Below are 18,463 nucleotides of genomic sequence, written 5' to 3' on the forward strand. Positions count from 1 at the left end.
TTGTTAGACAACTTGTTTTCGGCTTGTTCTTTTACATTTTTTCGATTAAAATATAGCGATATAGGGTCATTTACAATTTGTCATGGTTTTTTCGGCATTTAACTGTGCTAATAGACCTTCGAAGTCCGATGTCCAGTTTTTCCATAGAACTATAAGATGAATCCATCCAATGCCGCATTGTTTTCAACAGCCTCTACTCAATGGCGCATGGGCCAAAAAAATTGTTCACTTCCGCATTTACTTCCTCAATAGGGACTAGCACCTTCCACCCATATGGCATAGGTAACATGTGCAGCGTGGAGCATTTGGACCAATCAGAGCGAGATCTGCTAAAGCGGAGCTAACGCGGGCTCAGAGCAGGACTAGGCTAACTCTTACAAAGGTAACTTTTAGGTGCTTTGAGGATTTAAAAAATTTAAAAAACTTATGTTGTGAAAATAGAAAAGAGTCCCTACAAAATCTGACCTTTGTGAAAGTTGTCAATGCCCTGTCAGCCAAACACGGGCAGTTTGAATCCCCAAAAAATGCATTGTGCTTCTATGGGAGAATTCTTTCTGGCTGCAGAACCAATGGAGCAGCCACTAGTCGGTCTCAAGCCGGAAAAGAAGGGGTATGCCTTATGCAGTTATTATTATAGATCTGTGAGATTTTCTGGTAAGTAAAATAAATAGAATTAACTGATGGCAATTGATTTATTAGTCAAATAATCAGTATGGACGTGTAGCAGTATATTAGCCCAATGTAACTATCACATCCGTATTCAGATGAAAAACGCAAAAACCATCGAACTACTGTGGTGCATGCAGAACAGTGCGGAGCAGAGTATTTGCCACTCTCCGGTGAGAAAGGCGGGCACATTTAATGACCTCAATCATGATTGGCTGTTGTGGTTGCTATGATAATTGCGGTCGGATTTTCAAATATGGAGCCTGGCTCCAAATTTATTCCTGTAATTGTTAGCACTGGGAGCTACTTTTGAGTGGAGCTGAATGCTATGGGTGACATCATTCTCACTTTTTCTTTACAGTCTACGTCTATATCACAGTATGGCCTTAAATGGAAAGGGATCGAGGTGAAGCTGCAGATTAGCAATCAAGAGTCTTACTGTGTACTTTATCGATAACCTTATGTGCATTAAAAATCGTGTGTCTGAAGTATTGTACAACATTTCACAAATAATAATAACAGTTTTGACTTGTATCTAAACTAAAAGTGCAGTGCTCTGATCATTTGAACACTTAAGTGTCTCAATGCAAGTCATTTTACTCTAGATGGGAAACAGCTGATGTACTCGCACTCACAACACTGAAAAAAAAAGGTTGCTGGATTTGCATAAAAAAGTTATGGAAAGTGGTTGCACCAATAAAATTATGTTTAGGTTTTGAAACTTATTTCGATCCCCTTTACGCAAATTTTTCTCAGAACATGAATGTCACTTTTTCATGTTGATGAAATTTGATCAAATCATGCTGAATATGCATATTTATCTTATGTTACCTTATCGTGAAATGTATAAGTATGTGTAATTGAATTGAATTGATCTAATTCTGTAAAAGAATACAAACAGTCTTTAGTTTTCCACAGTCCTGTATTGTCTTAAACAGAATCAAACACACAGAGAGCACAAGTACAGAGACACACAGTTTGGAGCTGGACAGTGTGAAGATTTATTCCAGTGAAGACACTCTGGTCTCTGTCTGTGGACACAGGAATAACACATGATGAACACATTCTGATGATCTACTCTGTTGTACATGTTTAAATACACTTAAAGCACTTATTACTACAATAATGGACCAGAAAAGAATCATGTGAACATTAGAACTGTATCTGCAGAAAAAAAACTCATGTGTGCTGCTTTTCTTCCTCTAAATGCAGTAACAGGGAGGGCATCTGGTATAAAGTCCTCTAGTGCCACATCACCCTGTAGAAACACGATCACTGTTTCAATAGGAAGTTCATTTTGAAAAATTCTTTTAAAATCATTTTAGTTGGTTTACTTACTTTGTTCATCTGTGCTTTGTGTTTTGTTGGTTCTCAAACATCTTCCTTTTTCCTGAAACATCAGCTATAACATTCATGAAGTTCCCCACAGCTCCAGCAGAGCTCTGGACGTCACTCTGTGTTTGTAGACGACTCTGGAAGCAACACATTCAAATCTTAGTACAACTGTCACACTCTTGTAGATGGACAGTCAAATACAATTTGTTTCATGGAAATAGTCCTGACATTAACTCTAATTTCAAATAAAACACCACAAACATGTTTTAACAATGACGACATTCTAGGCCGGAGAAGCATATAAAATCTTTAAAAAGTCTTACCTCCAGATCAGCTCTCATAATCCTCCTGCTCCACAGTGTGTGTCCTCTGCTCATCTAACTGTCCTGTGTCCTGTTACATTTGAATTTTCCCTCCAAAAGTTTTGGGGAGGAGAATTCCAGAGGGAGGAGCCTCACCAGAGATTATAATAAAGTCATGTTTCCTCAACCTGATTAAAACATGCAGGTCTGACATCGGCCACAGTCAAGTGACCTTTGTAAGATTTAAACATGCTGGACAGAGAAACATAAAAAAGTCATGTTATTGTTGTCAAATTTGTTTTTGCAATTTGTGCAATCCCTCTCGGACAATTTTTTCAGTGAACTGTGTAGCGTGAGGTAAAAAAGCCATATCCAGCAGCACTCTTTGCAATCAAAGATTTAAAATCTCATAATATTCTTGTGTCTGTGGTGTGCGCTTTTTGTTGCATGTTTAAAAATTCTTTAAAACCAAAAAGTCCTGTAGTGTGACCGCCATACTGTGGAATTCAATCCGTTGTAATAAGATCTCTATGGAGTGACAGACTCTCCACCAAGAAAATTACATAGTGCAACTTTTGCATGCTGCATCAAAGTTGGAGCATAGAAACAAAGCTGAAGTTACTTGTGATTTGGGTGAGGCTCTTTATCTTGGAGGTGCGTTGTGGCAGCACTGGCAGTGACCGATGAGCACAGACAAGAGCAGAGTGTCCAGAGTCCAAATCCATTCAGAGAGATCAAAAACAAGAACGCCCTGAATCCAGACTGAAGCGGTGAATCAGCCAAATGCACCATGAGACAGCAGCAGTTCAACCGTGTCTAGAATACAAACAAGTGTGAAATATTTCAGGATATCCCCAAGGCATAGGTAATAAACATTGTGGTGTGGTATTTTTTCACATTGTTGCATTTTAATGTTGCCAGTATAGGCTATAGTTAAGTTTTCCGTGCATGCTCAAGTCAGACATTGATTCACAGGGGGTTTGTTAAAATATGCCCTATTTGTCAAAGTCGAAAGTATATCTTTAAATAGATACTACAAATTGCTTGTATGTTGCTGCAATATTAGATCTGAAGGGTTATTGCAAGTTTTTGTTAACATTTATAGTTAGGCCAAACCTCTCACTCTTTTTATATTGATTTAAATATATTTCTCAGCTTTATTCCAACAAACAAATGTTGTCTATTGATCCATTCAAAGTCTGATCTAGGCTTGACAGGTTATTTGTCTTTTTGCTTTATTTTTACTTAAATACACTGGATTTCTCTTATTAAATTTGATGGATGAGGCTATTATTCTTTAGTCATAAAAGAAAAAAGTGTTACTGTTGTGCATGTTATGTTGTTTTTAAAACAATGTAAATAGTAAGTTATTTGTGTGAGTTGTAAAATGAACTTTAGTTGCATATTTTATAGTGCAGCACAATTTTCCAGAGTGAAATTGCTTAGTCATTATCTGTGCTTCATCTAATACATTGTTTTCACCTCCTCTAATTAACCTCTGTTTGTGAATTAGCATTCTGTTTAACAGCCTTTCTCCTTGGCTACTCTCCATCGGACCAGATGTTTATCACTGAAACCCGGACTTCATTTAGAGGATTAGATTAGGTGTCTTACTATTGTGTATAATGTTACAGGCCCTGGTCAATATAGAATGGAGAAAACATATAGAAATATGATGATTATTAAGGGGTTTAGATTACCACTGTTTTGGTTGATATTATTAGTGTTTTAATTACATATCATCTTGACTTGGCATTACTTTAAGCACAAAAAGATTAGACATATGTAATCGCTTATAATAAAAATATAATATAAAAAAAAGTTTAATAAAATATGACACACATCACCTATTTTTACAAGTATTTTACAAGTATAGTATTGTTTGTGCATGGTGTAGGAAAATATTAAGCTCCCCACTCCTGAAAAGGGAAGAGAAAAATAAGAACAGAACTCGTGTGGTGGGGCTGAGTGGGTCAAGACCTGCACAGTTTTGATTGACAGCTGCCAACACACTGTTATATACTGTATATCATTCACACTTTCATCAGAGGATTGACAACAGTGCATGGGAGAAAATCTATATATTTAAATTCAAACTGAATGACAATTATTTTGTACAACTACATGGAGTGTTTAGTCTACCACAAAGACTACTTATTTGAGAATTATATTGAGTTAATATTTAGTCTGGTTGACGCCTCTGTGATTGAAATGGAATACATTAAATGTTACAGTTTCATTGGGAGCTTTGAGTTTCCTTAAACCTTGGTCAAAGTAGAAATCAAGCCAGACAAATGCTAATCAGCACAATAGGGTATAGCGATCCAAAGCTAGCTAAGTTTCAGGGTATAACTCCTTTCTAGTGCAGGACAAATCTATCCCCTCCTCCCTTAGACCACTTTAAATTGTAGCTCTTTTGACCAGTACCTTGAGATTGAAATGACAGTTGAAACATCTCAGTTTCAAGAACATTGTCTTGGTGACTACCCCTGAAACCCTTTCTACCACAGACCAGTCCTGGACAAATGAGAGCTCACATCGACTTCTCGGTCTAAAATGTCTAAAATTTCTGAATGGATCTATGTAATCTGGTTATTTGACATGCAGTTTCCTTAAATCACACTTTTACGGCCTTTTACTGTAAATCTATATTTCCCTTGGCTCTGTGGTCTGTCCTGGGTGACTCACCAGTAGTTCATCCAGATGGTGTTTGTGTTCTGGGCTTTGCATCTGTGTGTCTGTATAGATGGAGCAGGTGTGTCTCTCTATGCATGCCGCCATCCTGCAATAATAACCAATTAACTTCCATCATCTTGTTTGAAGGCAAAATAGTAATCTGATATTCTTGCACTGTCTAATTTGACCGTCCTACCCCCTCATGTTAACAGCTCTCCTGTGTGTAAATACCAGTCAGTGATTAATGTGGGGATGTAAGTCCAGTCGTGCTCCTGTCAGCCCATCTATCATACAGCCCACAATGACTAGTACTATGACAAGATGAATGGGACAACCTCACCAGGTCCACTGCCCTGTTACTAAGTCTGAACCAACCACTCACCTTTTTGTTATTGGTTACACCTCCTAACATGACCTTTGATCATGTCAAAAGACTAACATTGGTCAAGGATTTCTAGATTTCTAAAGGGGGTTTGTTCTCAAAATCAGTGTGATGTTTACAATAATTTTGCTATATATTTTTCAAGCCATGTTGAAATATATTTTGCTTCACACATAAAACAAATTCACGCCACACTTATTACTTCAACATGACCGCCGGAGAGAGTGGCAGCAGGTCAGCGTTGCACTGTTTCTCCTTACTCACTCATATAGCTGAGATATATTTTTTGCTATATATTTATATATTTTTTTTATTTTTACTTGTACATATACAGTTGTAATTATCCCTTATTTGACACCAGTTTCTTGTTATTTTTACTGCCGTACTTATTTTGAATTTATTATTTTTGCTCTTTTCCCCTTGAACCGTCACCTTATCGTGGTGGAGGGGTTTGAGTGCCTGAATGATCCCAGGAGCTATGTTGTCGGGGGCTTCATGCCCCTGGTAGGGTCACCCAAGGCAAACAGGTCCGGGGGGACAGGTCAGACGAAGAACGGTTCAGAAGCCCTATATGATGATGTCCACTCAGAGGCCAGCGACGTCGCCCGGATTGGCGTCACCGGGGCCTCACCCTGAACCCTGGGGTGAGTGCTCGTCAGCGAGCGCCTGGTGGCCGGGCCTTCCCCCACGGGGCCCGGCCGGGCTTAGCCCAAAGGAGCGACGTGGGGCCGTCCTCACCACCCGCGGGCGGATCCATATGGAGCCGGTGCAGAGGGGCGGCCTCGGCGACCGGATCTCCGGACATGGAGACTAGCTCTGGGGACATGGAATGTCACTTCGCTGGGGGGGAAGGAGCCTGAGCTTGTGCGGGAGGTTGAGCGTTACCGACTAGATATAGTCGGCCTCACCTCCACGTACAGTTTGGGCTCTGGAACCCAACTCCTTGAGAGGGGCTGGACTCTCCATTTCTCTGGCGTTGGCCGCGGGGAGCGGCGCAGGCTGGTGTGGGCCTGCTCATTGCCCGACACTCAGCGGCTGTGTGTTGGAGTTTACCCCGGTGAACAAGAGGGTCGCGTCCCTGCGCCTTCGGGTCGGGGACAGGTCTCTCTCTCACTGTGGTGTCGGCCTACTGGCCGAACAGCAGTGCTGAGTACCTGGCCTTCTTGGAGTCGTTGTCCGGCGGTGGAAGGAATACTTTGAGGATCTCCTCAATCCCACCGTCACGTCTTCCGAGGAGGAAGCCGGGGCTGGGGACTCAGAGGCGGACTCATCCATCACCCTGGCTGAAGTCACTGAGGTGGTTGGCAAGCTCCTTGGTGGCAAGGCTCCGGGGTTGGATGAGATCCGTCCTGAGTACCTTAAGTCTCTGGACGTTGCAGGGCTGTCTTGGCTGACACGCCTCTTCAGCGTTGCGTGGCGGTCGGGGACAGTACCCTTGGACTGGCAAACCGGGGTGGTGGTCCCTCTGTATAAGAAGGGGGACCGGAGAGTGTGTTCCAACTATAGGGGGATCACACTCCTCAGCCTTCCCGGTAAGGTCTATACCAGGGTACTGGAGGGGAGAATCCGGCCGATAGTCGAACCTCGGATCCAGGTGGAGCAGTGTGGTTTTTAGTCCTGGCCGTGGAACACTGGACCAGCTCTACACTCTCCATCGGGTGCTCGAGGGTTCATGGGAGTTTGCCCAACCAGTCCACATGTGCTTTGTGGACTTGGAGAAGGCATTCGAACGTGTCCCTCGTGGTGTCCTGTGGGGGGTGCTCTGGGAGTATGGGGTCCGGGGCCCTTTGCTAAGGGCTGTCTGGTCCCTGTATGACTGGAGCAGGAGCTGTGTTCGCATTGCCGGCAGTAAGTCAGACCTGTTCTCGGTGCATGTTGGACTCCGCCAGGGCTGCCCTTTGTCACTGGTTCTGTTCATTGTGTTTATGGACAGAATTTCTAGGCGCAGTCAGGGGCTGGAGGGGGTCCGGTTTGGGGACCACAGGATTTCATCCCTGCTGTTTGCAGACGATGTTGTCCTGTTGACTTCATCGAACCAGGACCTGCAATGTGCACTGGGACGGTTTGCAGCCGAGTGTGAAGCGGCTGGGATGAAGATCAGCTCTTCTATGTCTGAGGCCATGGTTCTCGACCGGAAAAAGGTGGCTTGCCCTCTCCGGGTGGGTGGAGAGTCCCTGCCTCAAGTGGAGGAGTTCAAGTATCTCGGGGTCTTGTTCACGAGTGAGGGGAGGACGGAACGTGAGATTGACAGGCGGATCGGTGCAGTTTCGGCAGTGATGCGGTCGCTGTATTGGACTGTTGTGGTGAAAAGGGAGCTGAGCCGAAAGGCGAAGCTCTCGATTTACCGGTCAGTCTTCGTTCCTACTCTCACCTATGGTCATGAGCTCTGGGTAGTGACTGAAAGGACGAGATCGCGGATACAAGCGCTCGAAATGAGTTTCCTCCGCAAGGTGGCTGGGCGCTCCCTTAGAGATAGGGTGAGGAGCTCAGTCACACGGGAGGAGCTCGGAGTAGAGCCGCTGCTCCTCCACGTCGAGAGGAGCCAGTTGAGGTGGCTCGGGCATCTGTTCCGGATGCCTCCTGGGCGCCTCCCTCGGGAGGTGTTCCGGGCATGTCCCACCAGGAGGAGGCCACGGGGAAGACCCAGGACACGCTGGAGGGACTATGTCTCTCGGCTGGCCTGGGAATGCCTCGGGGTCCCCCCGGAGGAGCTGGAGGATGTGTCTGGGGTGAAGGAAGTCTGGGAGTCCCTGCTTAGGCTGTTTCCCCCTCGACCCGACCCCGGATAAGCGGACGAAAATGGATGGATGGCTGGATGCTCTTGCTTTGTTCAATTTATTGAACAATTTATCAATTGTGTTATGTGAGTTATGTGTGTCCAAATAATTTTCCTTGTGGATGAATAATTTTTTTCTAAATCTTAAATCACATTCAAATGTAACTGCTACTGTCAGTAAATTTTTCTATATGCATTTATCTGTACTTTTACTCAAATATATTTTGATATTAGTATTTATGATAGTGTGCATTTTCAGATGAAAATTCATACTTTTACAGTTCAGAGTGAGTTGGCAGCACAGACGTAGCACAGACCTTGTGAAGTTGGTTCTGTTAAATCCTGGGATCTCCCAGAGGTCAGCTGCACGAAGCTGGATGAGCCACACAATCCAGGCTGCCATGCCTGACCTCCGACTGACCGGAGTAATTGGTATCAGGAAATTTCACCTCACATATATCAGGATGGTCCTCCACTTGGATGAAAACATCCAAACAATAACATCTTCTTAATATTTATGATATTAATATTTATCAAATGTGCATTTTTAGCCGTAAAATTCTTTATAATAGAACCACAATTCCTGAATGCTGTGAGGTGTGGAGCCTGTTTTCACATCTGTCTTGTGAAGGCATTCATGTTTGATATTTCATGGTAATGGTTGATAATCATTCAATTGTTGGATGCTTCATTGATTTTTTGTTTGTAAGGTGCGTAAATGTAATGTTATGTATTTCTCTGTCTTTAATATAAGCCCTTTTTGGGTTTTTTGCCTCTTCCAACATTTACTTTTTATCTAGCATGAATTTTTATTGTTATATAAGTGCAAAATTAATAAATAAATAAACATGTAACTTTTTTTAAGTGACTAAAATTCATAAAATTCATATAGCAGGATGGAGCTCTGCAACACTCCGCACTTCAAAGAGCATTTACTCTTCCATGTTTGCATTAAAAACTGAATTGTCAATTAACATACGGTACTTTAGTTAAGCCTCTTTATTTGCATATAATTTAACCTTTTCTTAAACTCTGCCTGATAATTGCACACTTTGACCTCTGTACTCTGTTTCATTAGTATTGCACCATCACACATAGGATGCTCCAAGCTTTTCTCCATCCACCTATTCTTAACACTTGGGCGCTCACACAATGACAGGGTATAGAAAGAAGGCCATTTTCCACTGACACATCACAGCCTGGAGTATGCATGACCAACCTTGCCATTATCTCTATGCAGAAATAATTTGAGTGTCAGGTGTTCCGTGGGGGAGAGGGGATTTTTCATTTTATCATAGACTTCAGAATTCACACGGGCTTGACAGTGGCAGAGTTAAATTTAGTGCCATATGAAAATTACATTGGTGACAAGGGAGATGTAAGTAGGAAGATGAGGTGAATGACTTATGATTGTGCACACGGACTTCTTAAAATGTGATGTTTTATACAGCTTTAAGATTGTTATAGCACATCCTATTATCTCTGCTAATGACCTCATAACTCATAGTGAGCTTGCTGTATCTACTTCCAGAACAATAGGACCATGCAGCAGAAAAGCTCTGTGTTTTTACAAGAGGAAAGCAGCCAGTCATTGTTCATACATAATAAGAGCTTATTTGAAGAGGTTTTTTTTTTTAATATATATATAAAGTAACTGATTTTCTGAAGTACAAAGTGTTTCAATGATGTACTTGTGGGAGGTCATGGACTTTTTGCTCAGTAAAAGGAAGTGTGATTTTTTTTTTTTTATTAAACTATGTAATTTTCAACCACATCCTCAAAGAGTTTAGTCTTTATAAGTTACATATTTGGCAGTTCTTTATAATAACTGAATATTTTTTAGATATTAAATCCAACAAAAATGGTAAGCCTATGATGAGAAATTGAAAACTATAGCTGTTGTGAGTTGTTAATCCCTGTAGCCATTATGACTGTATACTAAATGGTCTCAGTGAGGAGTGTATAAAAAATATTGATATATCAATATATCTATCTATCTCTCTATATATATATATCTATATCTGTGTGTGTGTGTGTGTGTATATATATATTAGTGTAATTATTTAGTGTAAGGAAACCTGTTTATACAATACACTTTACATATTCTGTTTTGATGATTAAAATAGATGTATTTCATATTAACTTTGCACAGACAGTAGTTTAACAAAGAAATACTGTTGCTAAAATGTGTTGGGTTCTTAAAAAACAGTAAGATATCACAGAGTATCATGGCCAATATATTGATTATCACGTGTAATATTGTTGTATCTTGAGCCATGTATCATGTATCACATTGAATCGTGAGGGACCCTGTGATTCCCAAACCTAGTGAACACAATGACTGTATACTGTGTCAATTTATATCGCACTCTTCCTCTTATTTGGCATCAAAGCACTTTTACCGCAAGATATCATTCACACTCATTCATACTGCATGTAGATTCTGTTACTTTTGGGTGGCATGCCATGTCAAACCTTCCAGAATTCCTCTAGAGTTTGGGAAGGTTTGTTTGACACCTTGTTTGTTGTACTTTTTGTCAGTTAAATTCATTCTAAAAGTAGAGAGAATGGCTTGACTCCAGCTGCTTTTGTGAGTGACAGATGCATTAAATCCTCAACAATCAAACAACAGGCTCCATCAGATGTTAGCTCAGCGTGATGGGAACAAAAGGCTGCACTATATGATTCGATTGACTGACATTGCTGCAAGCTAGCGGTCGCTTTGGGTATTTCCTGTTTACAAACCCCAAAGCCACAACGGTGTACCCTGAGCACTGCAACCTCCGAGTCAGCCAAAACAATGGCCTGAGAGCCTCTTAGGTCATCAATATTTAAAGGTGTAGTCTAGCGGACAAAAGAGTCTTGTCCCTGTTTATTCTTCCCAAGAGGGTTTGATGGACACACTTTACTAATTGCGTAACAAAGCCATGCAGAAGTGTCATTTACACTTTACTGCTTTGATTGAGAAGGGAATAGTGCACAGGCTCAGTCGGGCTGCTAAGAGGCGTCAAACTGAGTAGTATTTAGCACACTTTGATGCTCATCCTCCTGTTTGTGCTGCACAAGTAAATAATGTAGGAGAACTGATGCATTGTTAAACAGCATTGTGTTGCAAGTGTTAACAACCTAGTCTTTAATCTTTTAGGAGTCATATCTTATACATACATTTTTGTTTCAAGTTCATTTTAAATTAAAAATCTTGAGCTAAATCAACTTTCATGAGCTTCTGTTTGTGTTGTGGTTTCCCCTTTGCTTTGAGTTGTATTTGACTGATTGATGCATGTTTGAGAAGTCCTGTTTTTTCCTGATAAAGCATTACACTGTATTATTCATTCATAGTAATCATTGTTCATTCACTTCATATTTAGTGATGGTAGACAACTTCTGTTGTCACAGTTACCCTGGAATAAACTGACAGAAGCAAGGACTCCATTCATACTTGGCAAAGTGGGTAAAGCGTCTTGCCAAGGCTGAAGTCATAACAGTGAAGTAATTCACTGCCAAAACGCTAGGGGGTGACGATATCTGTCCATTCATATATACGGTCTGTGTGTATGACCCGCAGACGTATAATCTCTGAAAAGTTTAACATGAACCATCTCTAACGCGACAAAAGCACAGAACAGACTCACCATTAGTACAACGTGACTCTGTCATAGAAAGAACACTCATATTCCACTGAGTCGTGTTCTTTTTAAGTCCGAGAGAAGCTGAACCGCGTATTAGGAACGAGCTGTTTTATGAGCGCTTTGTTTATGTAAGTTTAGCCATGCGGTTTTAAGTTTCGTTTCTGTAAAACGTAAACACATATGCGCAAAGCTGCACTAAACACATTATTTCTCAATGTATACTGAAACAAAGAAAAGCCGACAGGAAATGTATACAGAGCGGTGGTACGGAGGACCAATCACAGCTCTTATCATCTGTGTCGCTTCCCCTGCTGTCTGCGTCGTTTTGACGCAGGTGCACGTCGGTTGATCCAGAGGTCCTGCGTTGTGACGCAGACGATGTGACGCTGGACCGTAAATTGGCCTTTAAGGACACAACGAGAACACTTGGTCTGAGCAGGGTTCGAACTGCTGACCTTCAGAATGGTGGACAGCCAACCACTCAGTCACAAAGGCTTTAGAAATTTTAGAAAATCCCATCTACTTTGCAGTTCTGTCAAAAAGATTAAGACTAAAAAAGAGGAATAAAAGTGCATAGCCAAGGAAACATCAAAGCATCTAAGAAAAAGGTAACTGTCATTCCTGTGTTGTGGCAAGACATATAGACAACAACATCTTTTTTAACAGTTGAACACCAGCATGCAAAGAAAACTTGATTTTAAATTATAATATCATAGTTGCTTTGTTGGAGTATGAGTTAGATTCTGGTTTCCTGAGGGGCACTGCCATGTCTTAAAGTGCTGATGGTTTTATAGTCCTGTGTAATTGGACACATAGAAGTGATGGTCTCCTCTTGCAGTTATTGAGTGGGCAGTTCTTAACGACCTGAGTTGCTCTCCCTCTCACTGACATTTGAATGCATTATATTTGAATGTTGTACATTAGCAGCAAAAGCTCAGCTTTAATTGTGCACTTAAACCTGCCCTTTGTCTCTGGGAAACAGGAAGAAAATGCCACAGACCTCTTGCTGGTTGTCATATTGCTGAGACGGAATGTGTGGGCAGATCAACACGTTGCACTCAGTGCTCTGTCAGAATAAAACAATTCACGTCATCTCTGTTCCTTCTTTTAGAAGCAAATTTAATAGAAACACTTTCAAAGTTCAAAATGTTCCTAGTCCAGACTGTGGAATGAAGCAGTTTGATGAGTCAAAATCAGAGAATGGCAGACTATAAGAAAGAAAATAAGCATCTGAACAGACTGAATCTGCATTGTGACCATGGTCTCTTTTGCACAGTTGTTAATGGAGACATGCAACAGTGTGGTGCTCTGTGCAGAGGATGAGCTCATGGCCAATGGGGCCACAGAGAGGCATCAGGCTCAGCTCATTGAGTCGGGATCATGCTGAAATCGGTGCTGCCCACTAACGGGACGTTTACAGTCCCACATGCTTTATGCCCCCGTGTCCTGTCTACAGCCGTGACACACATAAAGTATTTAATTAAAACTAATGTACACTGCTCTCAGATGAGCGGGCACTCTGAGAAATGAGCCCATTACTGCTGTAGGAAAGTGAGCTGGCTTTTTAGCCGTATCCCACAATGCACCAGTGCTTCTCTAAAATCAGCAGAGATGTTGAAGACAGCCACAGATGCATACAGCGTAGCAAGAGAGTGTACCAGTCAAAGAATGATAATATCCTCTCTTCATAATGTACACTGGTATGGCCGTTTGCCTCAGAAACAGTATATTTCAACGTTGAGTTTAAGGTTAAGGCACACTATATGATACCTTAGCCAGAGAGCCAAAAAATCAATGGATTAAGTTTTAAAGCTTGACTCTTGAAATTAAAATTGTTGTGCATTATTGATGGACTTGTTGGTACTGACTTGTGAAATATTTCTGACTTTATTGTTTTAAGGAACAAAAGCAAATACTATATTTGACAATGGTTCTTCTCTGATTCTAGTTACGAGACAAACTTGTTTCCATGTAACAGCTCTGCAATCTGAGGATCCACTCTGAAAGTAGTGCCTTCTGTCTTTGCTAGCACAGAGTTTCTCTGACACCTTTTTTCCCTGGCCCAGGTCGGGCTCATTGTGAGTGAGTCTGACAGTAAAACGTTTCAGCTCTCCTTCCAAAGCCCCTTATTTCAACAGTGAAGTCGTAGATACACTCTGTGTCCTCACATGGGCTCTCAGCAGCTGTCATCTATTTGCCTGCAGCACTCAGTAGGTTTTGGAAAAGGAAGAGCACACACACTGATGCTCAGATGAATCAGCCTTATTGTTCTTCACTTGCTTTGTCTTACACAGTACTTGCCTCACCATAATGCACTGGCCTAATTTGACAAATAATGACAGTGTTTTACTTATAGTGTCCACTTTTACCATTTGTAAGGGCTGGAGAGTAAAAATATAATGAATGTGTATTTAGACACTTGAGAGACTGGTATTGGGCACGCTTATCTAAATAGTGGTTCTCAACCTACATTTACAGATTGGATTCAGTGAAAGGGCCAAGTCACCAAGCCCTGTTCTCCAAGTGCCAACCTGTTTCTCATGTTGTGGCACGTATGTATGCAGATTAGCCATGTGCTGTGGGGACATCCTTATACAGCCATATAAAAAAACAGCATGATTAAATACACCTAGCCTTTTGATAAGAGAAATAACTAATGTCATTGCAAGAGAAATTCAAATTGTGGCTGCATACAATATTGTTCTATTTTCAGTTATATAAGATAAAAGGATATGTAGAATATAGCCTTACTATTTTGCTTTACACAGCTACTATACCATCTTGATTATTGTATTGCAAATGCAAAGTGACAAACAGTTGATCAGTTGATGTTATATAAAATGTAAAAATAAAAACATTGGTATTAGGACTTGGATCGGCGTAAGCGAAATATGAATTAAAGGTCCTTTATTATGCTAAATAGACTCTTATGAGCTTTAAGCCATCTTAGAAGGCTGTTGCCTCCTCAAAAACATACCTGTTTACTAGGGGTGGCACAGTTCACAAAATTCACGGTTTGGTTCTTGTTGTCATTTTTTCTTTTTAATCTTTAATCTCCAGAAATATACTTCATCATATGCTATGTTAGCTTAATTATCCACAATTTAGGATACCGCATTAAAAACCTTATAAAATTATAGTTAGTAATGTAATCATGCACAAACTGAATTTGACTTGACTTTAAGCGCATTATTATTGGACAAAGGCAGCTGTTGTGCTTCGGTGAAAAAATGTTACCACCTTCCTAACCCTCCTCAGGAGTCAAGATACTTGGTTTAGTGAGATTGTGCTCTTGGCTGCAAGGTTAAGGGGCTGGCTCCACTGCGCGCGTCAGCATTTATGCGCATAACCTCGCAAAACCACAGCCGCACGTCAACACAACAGCGGCTCCACCGGCAGCTGCCGAAGTACACGCGCAGAGCTGGCTCTGGGTTTGTCAATGGGAAAGACGATCAAACTTGACTAAGCGCGTTTAGCTGAACAGACTTGTATTTACCTTCTTTATAGGCTGACCACGGCAAACGCGTGGATTTCAAAAGTAAATTTTAAAGCACTTATTAACCGTCTTTCTGGACCTGGGTTCTTTCATACAACACAGAACTGCCCCAGGAGCATGTTGTGCTGATGGTAAACGCCCAAATACAACCAAAGATTCATGCTTTCTGTTTATTTTGATGGGGATACACGCCTACCTTTGCATAGAGCGTCAAAAAATAGGATGGATCCTATTTTCTGAAATCTACGTGTGCAGGATTGCTGCTCCATATGCATGTCTAGCGCATACAGTGGAGCCACCCTCATTCACTTTCCATGCATTCTAAAAGTTTTGTGTCCACAAGGTGCAGTTTTTACACTAGCGTAGGGCGAAATACGCATGCCAGGCCTTTAAGATCTGGCTCCACTGCACGGCTAAATGCGCCCACTCAAGTTTGATCGTCTTTCCCATTGACAAACACAGAGCCCGTGCTGCGCATGTACGTCCCGCTGCAGCTGCCGATGGAGCCGCCTTTGTGTTAACGCACGGCTGTGGTTTCGCGAGGTAATGACATGTGCACATCGTCCATCTCCAGGTGGCCCTCTTCTCTCCAACTTGCCATTTCTACATGTGACGCGCAGCACCCACCCTCCACACCTCTTCTTTTGCGCCAAAGCAAAACGGGTCACATACGGGCAGGTTTCGCAATGCGCAAGCCGGGAACCGTGGAAACCGTACAATATGGTTCAGTTTGTTTTTTTCATGAACCGTGCCACCCCTACTGTTTACATCCCCAAAGATCAAAATGCTCTGTTTCCCCTTGTGATGTAATTTAGTAGTTTTCAAGTTAACCGCTACCTTTTACCTTTAGTTTTAGAGATTGGCAGTTTCAGGGCTGAAATCATCTAAATGATTCTAGTGAAGGTGTATGGAGTTTGAAAACACAGTGGAGTACTTCTTGCGCTAGCACATGACATCACAAGGTGGAGTATTTTGTGTTTAAGAGAAGTCTGCCTAAATATGCAGGATTTGTGTGTTAAACGTGTGTGAATGAAACAAACACAACTCCAGGTATATTTCTGATGAGGAAACAACATTATAACAGATCAGAAAATAGCATAATATGGGCACTTTAAATAAAAAAAATTAGCAGCTCCTTCCATTGTTCCTTTGACATCTGTAATTCACGGTCGTCTTGTATTGTAGCGCTGGGTAGTACAGACTGTTGGCGCCTTGGACAGTGGAGGGACGTTTAGATGAAAGGTCAAACTGGAGAGGGACTTTCCATCACTTGATGAAGTAGTCCGTGTTGGGCTGATGAGCTGCTTTTCAAGATAAATGGTCACCTCCGGGCCTCATCACCTGCTGCAACAAGCTGTGCCATGCAGACTCTTCAGATCTGTCAGCCCAGAAGAACAGCCCCTTTAATGACACTGACACTGACTGAACACAAGTGTCAGTGTAATGAAACGTTCTAATTGGATAAAGTCTCAAGAAACTTTTCTTCACCTTCTGTTACTTATTGGACATATCTTTGAGAGGAGCCTTAATAGTTGTGATCTTGTGTTATGATGCTATCTGTGCAGCAGTGATTATGAAGATGGATGAGATCTGGTCCAAATGGTTATTTCCTGGCAGCGCTGTGTAGGAATAGACTTCTCCAGATGTTTTTGCACAAACTCGACAACTGGAACCAACTTTAATTTATGTTTGCACTGAAAGAATATCAAAATACTGTATAGGAACATTCACATCTTGTATTCAATAAGCATTTAAAGCTATAGGCAATTTTGTTGACTGACTGTCTGTTTTTGTTGGTCTTTTACTCACAAAAATGGGCACCATTTAGGGAAGGAATGGGACAAGATCTTGGGACACAAGATCTCTCAAAGGTAAAAGTCTGTCAAGATTGTGCACACATCTATCTATCTAATGGGCTTTTTAAACTATTTTTGACACCTTAGGCTTGGTATTTCCCATCTATACCAAATAGCGGCCTTGTTTAAAGGTCCCATATGAGGCAAAATTGACTCTTGTGAATTTTAAGCCATGTTATTATTATGCTGTTATCTCATCAGATACATACCTGGAGATGAGTTGTGTTTTGTTTCATTCACACATGTTTGAATAAGCCTTTATTATTAGTCTGTCTACATCTCCAAAGCTCAAAATGCTCTGTTCCTCCTTGTGATGTCATGAAGCAGTGATTTTCAAGATACCTTTTACATTTTGTCTAGTAGAGATTGACAAATCTGGGGCTGAAATTATCCATATGATTCTAGTGAAGGTGTATGGAGTTTATGGAGTTGTATAACCCCATAACGTGACAAGGTGGAGTGTTCTGTTTGAGAGAAGAAATCGAGGGCTTGTGTGTTAAACGTGTGTGAATGAAGCAAAATACAACTCCAGGTATGTTTATGGTGAGGAAGCAACATTATTACATAGATCAGAAAATAATGTAATATGGGACCTTTAACTTCTGTTTTCACTACACAACTATCTAAGTTCTTCATTTATGTCTTTGAAGAGTCAATACATTTTTTTCTTGTGCAGTAACTACTACTCCATTAGAATAAATAAGTTGGTTAAGGCTTATATTTCTCTTCTCTATTCGGTAAGTGTGCAATTGCATGTTTCTTAATTTCCTTCTCTCTATTTGTGTGAAGCCGAAGTCTCCCAGAGCATACTTACTAGAGCTTATCATTATTCACTGCATTACTTTGTGACGGCGCTCTGAAAAGTTGCTTTTTGCCGCTAACAGCCTCTGTCAATCACCAGAAAGCTTTTATGTTTCATTAAGGATCCCAGGCATTATCCATCTTTTCACTTGATCCAGGGTTGATTGTGTGGACTTGGCATTCCTTAAAAACCCAATATTTTAATGTGGTTTTTAAAAGGTACACTAAAGTGCTTTTCACTGAGGAGTTATGTGAAAACAAAGCTCCAAATTTTTTTTTTGGCAATCACATTTTGACCATTAAAGTCTTCTTTCTAACAACAATTACTTGAACATTTTTTTGCACAGTGATTTTTTTTCCCTTTGTAGTTTATCACTGTCTGTGGATTGTGCGACTTTGATGCTTATCTGCACAGGTAAAACGCTGACTTCAAACTACTTTGTTTCCTTTGAGAACTTCTCAGTCTTGTGTTCAAACATTAGATCCCAAAAGACACTGATCAGTCAGTTGTTTGAATAATTACATTTGTTAAAAAGTCTGCCTC

At 41.1% G+C, this 18,463-nt stretch overlaps 1 long non-coding RNA gene across 3 annotated transcripts; it reads right to left on the minus strand.

Moving 5' to 3' along the window:
- Nucleotides 1-1,652: 1,652 nt before the first annotated feature.
- On the minus strand, nt 1,653-11,963 carry LOC129410662 (uncharacterized). 3 transcript variants are annotated; one of them, XR_008632972.1, is made up of 6 exons: nt 11,770-11,963; nt 4,992-5,085; nt 2,926-3,119; nt 2,325-2,555; nt 2,005-2,138; nt 1,653-1,924 (listed from the first exon to the last, which is right to left on the minus strand). It is a non-coding gene; the product is annotated as an uncharacterized LOC129410662 (long non-coding RNA). The 3 variants fall into 3 exon arrangements; XR_008632970.1 differs by having other exon boundaries at nt 2,325-3,119; XR_008632971.1 differs by lacking the exon at nt 4,992-5,085 and having other exon boundaries at nt 2,325-3,119.
- Nucleotides 11,964-18,463: the final 6,500 nt, after the last annotated feature.

The sequence above is a fragment of the Boleophthalmus pectinirostris genome, unplaced genomic scaffold (genome assembly GCF_026225935.1).
Source record: "Boleophthalmus pectinirostris isolate CB_2022bp ecotype Guang Dong unplaced genomic scaffold, ASM2622593v1 HiC_scaffold_23, whole genome shotgun sequence".
NCBI classification, from domain to species: domain Eukaryota; kingdom Metazoa; phylum Chordata; class Actinopteri; order Gobiiformes; family Gobiidae; genus Boleophthalmus; species Boleophthalmus pectinirostris.